Genomic DNA, 7,676 nt, shown 5'->3' with positions numbered 1-7,676 from the left:
CTCCCACCAGCGAGGGAGCAGAGGCGCAGGAGGGAAGGGGCGTCCCGGGGGTCGCCAGCACGCTGGGGGCAGGGCTGGCAGCCTCCCCCACGCCCCCACGCTGGAAGCCTCGTCTTTGTAACATCCAGTGTCCTGTAACTAGATGGGTCCTGTCCTGCGGAGGTGGTTTCCCCTGTGAAGCCAGAGATTCACCCAGGAGCGTGAGGGGAGCCGGGTCCTGAACCCCCAAGCCGCCCACTACCCTCTACCTTACCGGATGGAATTCATCAGTAACTAGGTATCTTTAAGGGCGGCTCCCTGGCGCGCTCTGACAGTTACGGAAGTCCCAAAATGCTTTGACCGAAAACGTCTAACAGTGAATACATAAGGCAAAAAGCCGCGTGGGAAATTCGAGTCCCTAGGAGCGCCCGGGGGATGCCTCTGGAGGTGGACTGCCACTCACCCCAGGCCACGCTGGAATGCCCCCACCAGGCAGGCACTGGACTTGAATTGGGGACACTTTTTTTTTTTTTTCATTTTTTCGTTTTTTACCATTTTGGACAATCCAGACAGGTTATGTCTCTCCCTAGGGTGGGGATTTCGACTGACCGGAGTGTGGCCGATGAAGAGTTAAAGAGAGGAGAGGGTAGATCTAGATCTAGTCCTGGGTGGGTAGGGGTGGGGTTGCAGGAGCTCAGAGCACTGGCCCAGCCCTGCCCCCAACTTGCTGTGTTCTCTTGGACAAGTTACCTCCCTTCTCTGGGCCTCAGATAACCCAAGAATCCTTACATAGATATCTTTATAGCCACAAAGCCCTGTGAGGTTTTTGAAAAACTTCCTTGGTATCCAAAGCCAGGTCTGAGGCACAGTCAGTGAATACCTGTTTAATGAATGCATGCATAAATGAATGAATGGATGATCCAGCTCTGGAGCAGGCGCGACTTCCACAGAAACAAAAAGAGGGCAAACGCGAGCCGTAAGCAGAAGTGAGTCTTCTTCCTATGTGAAGGGATGTGGGGGTGGTCCGCCCTATCTGTCCTTGAGCACCCGCCCGGACTAGAGGGGTGGGGGTGGCTCCACCCTTAACAAGCTTAATTCTTGATGAGATTAACCATCAGAACCCATGAGAGAACGTTATAGCTCCAGCGCTGAATGGGACATCTTTGATTCTGTGGTGATGCGGACTTTGTGCTTCTCTGTGAGGAAACACTTTGTTCCAACGACGCAATTTTCCTCACACTCCGGAAGTGTCCTGCACTGCCAGAATTGCCCAGCTTCCTGGCACACCTACCAACCAGTCATTCCCAACACTGCCCAGTATGCAGCCTCCCGGCAGAGGGCCTGGATGTCTTGGCAGGTAGGGTTCCCCTAGCAGCCTGGGGTGGCCAGATAGAAACATTAACTGGAACTGGTGCACCGGTGTGCTGGCCACGTGGGCCCTGCCGGGCCGACTCCGGTCCCTGCTGCCGCCCACCGCTCCAGTGCAAGGGACCTGGAAGTGATCCCGGTGCCGCTCCAGTTCCAGATCCAGGGAGCCAGGAGGGCTCCGACTGGTGCACACACAAGCCACTCACACTGCTGTCGCCCACATACCTTCCTCTCCTGCTAGCCCACCCCAAAGCCCAAACTCCTGCCCACATGCTGGGAAGGTGAGGCCTTGCCTGGACAGCCCAGCAGGGAAAATAGAAGGAGGGAAGTAGTCCCGCTGCTTTCCCGGAGCTCTGCTCTGCGGCTGCAGGAAGACCCGCAGAGGCCCTGGGCAGCAGGACTGTGGACAGCAAGGCCTGAGTGGTGAAACCCAACCACTCAACTGGATTCCAGAAGCTCAGGTGGTGGTGACTAAACCTGGCCTTAATCAAAATGCATGACTTTATTGTCTTTCAATGTATTTTCAGTAAACTTCATCCTCTCCATTACTATTTCTTTTCTTTGGAAAAAAGCAATAGATCCTTGTAAAAATACGTGATGCCACGCACTTAGGAATCACTGTCATGTGGAGATGAGATTTCTTTTTTATTTTTATTTTTCTGAGAGTCTCACTCTGTCGCCCAGGCTGGAGTGCAGTGATCTCTGCTCACTGCAACCTCTGCCTACCGGGCTCAAGCGATTCTCATGCCTCAGCCTCCTGAGTAGCTGGGATTACAGGCACGTACCACCATGCCCAGCTAATTTTTGTATTTTTAGTAGAGATGGGGTTTCACCATGTTGGCTAGGCTGATCTCGAACTCCTAACCTCAAGTGATCTGCCCACCTCGGCCTCCTAAAGTGCTGGGATGACAGGCATGAGCCACTGCACCTGGCTGGAGATGAGACTTCTGTGTGTGGTGCTAAAAGAGTAAATAAAAACATCAGACACTACATTGGACATGCTACTAAGAGCTTAGTCATCTCACCTAAGTTCTCGGACCAACTCCCGTTTTCTTAGGATTCCTTGGGCCCCCTCACAACCCCCCGGCCCCGCCCCGCTCATTATGAAAGCTTGGACATGACTCCGCCTCTCTGAGTTCCAAGCTACCCTTCTGTAAATGGGAGGTTGGACTGGATGAAAGCTCAGGTTCTTCTTGCCTTCTAATGTTCTAAGAATCTGACTTATTTCATAGGGTTCTGTATAAATCCACTGACCAAGTTTTCTGAACCAAAAACAAAAACAAAAACATGTCTGATGAAGGAGGTATCTTTTCCTCTTCTTTGCTAACTTACATGAAAAGGCTTATGAAGGTATACAGTGATTGCAGACTTAAGCAGTCACCCTTATCATTATTAATTTTTTTTTGAGACAAGAGTCGTGCTGTGTTGCCCAGGCTGGAGTGCAGTGGCACGATCTCGGCTCACTGCAACCTCTGCCTCCCAGGTTCAAGCAATTTTCCTGCCTCAGCCTCCTGAGTAGCTGGGAATCCAGATGCCCACCACCACATCCAGCTGATTTTTGTGTTTTTAGTAGAGATGGGGTTTCACCATGTTGGCCAGGCTGGACTTGAACTCCTGACCTCAAGTGATCAGCCTGCCTTGGCCTCCCAAAGTGCTGGGATTACAGGCATGAGCCACCGCGCCTGGCCTCACCCTTATTGAAAAGAATTAGGTCACATAGAAGACAATAACCAGCAAGCATTTGTGTATCCACTTACTCAATATTGGAAAGTTTGACATTGAGAGCTTTCTGGAAAATGGGTTTGGGCTCTGCTTACATGTCCGTGGTTGTGCTCTACTTCACCAGACTTCTTCCAGGAGCATAGAACAGTGGACTGTGGAGTGAGGCTCATGACCTCCAGTCCCATGAGGGCTTTGGGAGGTTAGCATCTGCCCTGGCAAGGATGCCATAACTCAGGATACCTGGGTAATGGGGAGCAGTCACAGATGCTCTAGTCCCATCTGGATGCTTGGCCAAAAACAGTTTTCCTTAGCTCAATCACTCAGCAGTCCTTTAACCTTGCCCTTTGAATGGTATTAGGTGTTTCCGAAAAACCCAATCCACCCTCCAAGGTGGAAAGTGTGCCATCTCTGCCCATAATCCAAATGGCGTGCCTGAGGCATAGAAAGCAGCTTTCAGGGAGGCCCTCCTTCCTCTGAGCAATGGTGGCATCATCAGAGAAGTGGAGCTCCTCCAAAAGAATCTGCAGGAAGCAGCGGACGCCCATGTGTAAGTGGAAGTCCCAGGATGTTTGTTTTATAAAGTGTTACATCACAGCCCTACCTTGCCCCAGCCCTGGTGTGGCTCACTGGGAAGCTGCTGGGACAGGAGCCAAATAGGAGGAACTGGGCCAGGGCCTTCGGGAGCCCAGAAGTGCCCTGGAGCAGGTTAGTGGGCACACACAGTTGCAGAGAAGAGGGGGCCCTTGTCTGGAGGCTGAGAGTTTGGAAGAGTTCTTTTTTATTTATTTATTTTGAGACGCAGTCTTACTGTGTCACCCAGGCTGGAGTGCAGTAGCGCGATCTCAGCTCACTGCAACCTCTGCCTCCTGGGTTCAAATGATTCTCGTGCCTCAGCCTCCTGAGTAGCTGGGACTACAGGCGTGCACCACCACTCCTGGCTAATTTTTTGTATTTTTAGTAGAGATGGGTTTTTGCCATGTTGGCCAGGCTGGTCTCAAATTCCCGACCTCAAATGATCCGCCCTCCTCAGTCTCCCAAAGTGTTGGGATTACAGGTGTGAGCTGCCGTGCCTGGCCTGGAAGAGTTCATTTTCATAGAGAAAGTGATGTCTATAATTATTTTGCTTCCCACGGCCTTGTCTTTTTCGGTGGGCAGAAGTCAGAGTCCTATTAAACCTGTACGGTGTCAGCATTCAGACATGCCATCTGACATGTGGACGGAAGCTTTGCCATCTGCCTACTTGGCTTGTCTGTTTCAAGCCCTTCACTGGTGGCCCTTGGTCCACAGAGTCAAGTCCAAACCCCTTAGCCTGGCACCCAGGGCCCTCTGAGGCCTGCCCTACCCTGCCCACCCTCCCAGCCTCTTCTGCCACTCTAGCTCCCTGAGCCACTGATGTTCCACGGACCCAGCTCCCGCCAGCGTAACGTGGGTCACATGATGTGGGCACCTTTGTTTACTGCCTTCCTCTCCCCGCAACTCTCCCTTTGAAATCAGGACCATGATTTTCCTCTCCATATGTTCGGTTTCTAGCCCGAATCCTGGCACACAAAGTCATTCAATATTGTCAAGTTGAAACTGGGTTTCATAGCACCTGTGGGCTATTGGGGAAAAAAGAAAGAGAGGCTGTGCTGAACCATCGTCCTTTGTGGTTGCTGTACGAGTGATTAGCTCAGGAGAATTGCTCCCCACGTGCTATCTAAAATCAGAGGAACAGAAGACCCTGGGTGTTCTGCCTTTGGTCAGGTGCTTGTTGATTCATTCCATAGGTGTCTGCTTCCTCCTTTGTGCAAGTGACAGGTGGGACAAGGGAGGACCCTCGATGGCTGGGCTGGGTTCCTGGGGACCAGCAGGGAATTGATAAGAGCCAAGAGAAGCCTCGCTTTTACCCAGTGCCTAAGGAAACTGCCTCTTTTGTTTTATTTTCTAAGTTCCTAGTGACTCCCTCTGACCCAACAGGCTGCAGCGCCTCTGCTGGGCTTTGCCACTGCCCCATTTTTGCTAGAGCCTCACCCTGGTGGGGCCCCACCTCTGGGAAGCCCCAGCGCCTGCAAGATTTTTTCCTCTCGTGACAGGGAGCAGCATGCAGAGGGCCCTTGCACAACCTGGGTCTTCTGGAAGGTGAGTGCTCTGCCCGGGGGCAGTGTGAGCTCTGCATCCCTGCCAAGTCAGAGGCGGGACCATCCAAAGGGCCTGTGGCTGGGGTCTGCCACACCGAGCCTTGCAGGCCTTCCAAGGGGTGGGGTGCCCTGAGGGCAGTGCTCCCTGTCTCTGTTCCAACAGCTGTGAGCACTTGCTCTGTGCCAGCGCCCCTGCCAGGTGCCAGGGAGAAGGAGGGGAGGCCAAGGAGGTCCCTGTGCTCCAGGATCTCATGGTCCAGAGGGGAGGCTGCCCCAGGCTTGTGCTTTCTAGGTTCTGGTCCCCTGGGATAGTGGTCACACAGACAAAGGAGATGGACGCAGCTGAGGGAGCAGGGGCCTGGGCTTGGAAAGGCTCATCCAGGGCTCGAGTTAGGGAGGGGCCTGCAGCACCCAGGGCAAGAATAAGACCTGTGGGCACCGAGGGAGGCTCCCGCCCATGAGCCCAGCTTTCCTCTGTGAGAGGACTGAGGGCTGTGAAGGGGAGAGCAGAGGAGGGGTCACTGGGGAGCAGCATCTCACCCCCAGGGGCTGCTACTTCATCCAGCTCTGGCCTCCATCAGTCCATCCAAATCCTGGCTGACAGCAGGGCCCCACCAACGTAGAGGGCAGGTTGGCCTCCACTTATGGGCACAGAATGTTTTGCTTTGGCATTCCATGCCCTGTATGGCTCAGGGCCCAGGCAGGCAGTTCAGCAGAGGGAATTTAGCAAGGGAACTAGTTCCAGAGATGACATATCTTACAGCTGCAGAAAGCCACTATCACTCAGAGGACTGGGGACGAATGGGGATGAGGGTCCTCAGCAGCATGGCAGCCATCTGTGGGCTGTCCAGTGGAACTGGCACCACAGAGAGACCCACTGACCACCAAGGGGAAGCAGCTAGTGCTGGGGAGGCTGGGAAGCCAAGAGAGAGGGAGGGAGACAGAGAGAAGGGACAGGAGCCAGCTCTCCCCTCCGCCCATCCTCCCGGCTCCCACCAGCGCTTCCCAGTCGGAAGCCTGTTGGCAAGAGACCCTGGTCAGTGTAATTTGCCGAGGCCAGCCCGGTCCACTCCACCAGAGAAACAGCAGAGCCGCAGTGGGAGTGGGGAATGGGTCTGAGAGAGGGCGGGAAAGGGCAGGCTCAGCCCCTTCCGGAAGGCCCGTCAGAGTCTTCCTCCTGCCTTCTTGTAGGACAGTTTCTAACCGGAGTTCTGGTAAGCACTGGTGACATTTCACATTGGCTTAAGCAATAAGGAAGAGCAATCATCTCACGTAGCAACATGGCTCGGGGAAGGGAGTCTCCAGTTTCATGTATTCGGAGCCTCAAGAACAACGTTGAAGACCTGGATTCTTTTCCTGTTTTTGCAGTTCCATGCCCAGGTGTTGGCCCAGCTCTCCTCATGGTTCCCAGAAGGCTGCCCCAGGAAGACTTGTGGACAGAGGGAGAAGCATCTCTTCCTCTAAGTCTCTTTTTATCTAAGAAACCAGTTTGACCAGCATCCTTCCCCTCGGCTCCCTGGGAGGAATGCATGGATCCCTTCGCCTTCCCCCATCCCTCCATGGTTGACTAAACCCACTAGGATCCACTCTTTCCTGTGGAAATGGGTTCAGGCCTCCCATGAACAGCATGAAGATGTCCTCTGTTATGGGTTACATTATGTCCCCTGCCCCCGAGACAGTATGTTGAGTCCTAACCCTAGTATTGCAGAATGTGAATTTATTAGAACATAAGGTCTTTATAGAGGTCATTAAGTTAAATGAGGGCATTAGGGTGGGCTGGTGTCCTGATATAAAGGGGAAATTTGGGGCTGGGTGTAGTGGCTTACACCTATGGTCCCAGTGCTTTGGGAGACCAAGGCAGGAGGATTGCTTGAGGGCAGGAGTTTGAGATACTGGGAAGACCCAGTATCTATAAAAAAAAAAATCAAAAACAAAAAAATTAGTGTGTGGTGCATGCCTGTAGTCCCAGCTACTCAGGAGGCTGAGGTGGGAGGATCGCTTGAGTCCAGGAATTTGAGGCTGCAGTGAGCCATGAAAAGGTGGGGGACGATGGAGACCCACAGGGAAAACATCTTGTGAACACGGCAGAGGTAAGGGTGACACCTCTACACACTGAGGAACTTCAAAGGCGGCCAGCAAGCCACTGGGAGCTCGGGGAAGGCACAGCGAAGATGCTCATCTGCTCGCGGCTCTCAGAGGGAAGCCAGCCCCCCAAGCCCTTGATCTCAGACCTCTGCCCCCCGGAACTGTGAGATGATAGATTTCTGTTGTTTAAGCCCCAGTTTGTGGTGCTTTGTTACAGCAGCCCTAGGGAACCATCCACTATCAGAACAAAAGCAGGGCTGGACTGCTAGAAGAAAGGAGAGGAGAACTGCAGAGGATACCCGCCTTGGGGCTGAACCTGAGATCACTCCAGGGCTCCCTGGGTTGTTTTGAAGAATGGAGATGGATTTGTGCAGGGCTCACTGTAGAAGCTCAGTACAACATGTG

At 53.3% G+C, this 7,676-nt stretch overlaps 1 long non-coding RNA gene across 1 annotated transcript; it reads left to right on the top strand.

Moving 5' to 3' along the window:
* Positions 1-819: 819 nt before the first annotated feature.
* On the top strand, positions 820-6,684 carry LOC105528520. Its single transcript, XR_001004367.1, has 5 exons — positions 820-965; positions 1,108-1,336; positions 3,428-3,616; positions 4,998-5,187; positions 6,555-6,684. It is a non-coding gene; the product is annotated as an uncharacterized LOC105528520 (long non-coding RNA).
* The last annotated feature ends 992 nt before the right edge of the window (positions 6,685-7,676 follow it).

Source organism: Mandrillus leucophaeus, unplaced genomic scaffold, assembly GCF_000951045.1.
Source record: "Mandrillus leucophaeus isolate KB7577 unplaced genomic scaffold, Mleu.le_1.0 Scaffold72, whole genome shotgun sequence".
Taxonomy (NCBI): Eukaryota; Metazoa; Chordata; class Mammalia; order Primates; family Cercopithecidae; genus Mandrillus; species Mandrillus leucophaeus.
The sequence above is the reverse complement of the archived record's forward strand: the minus strand, read 5'-3'. Positions and strand labels throughout refer to the sequence as shown.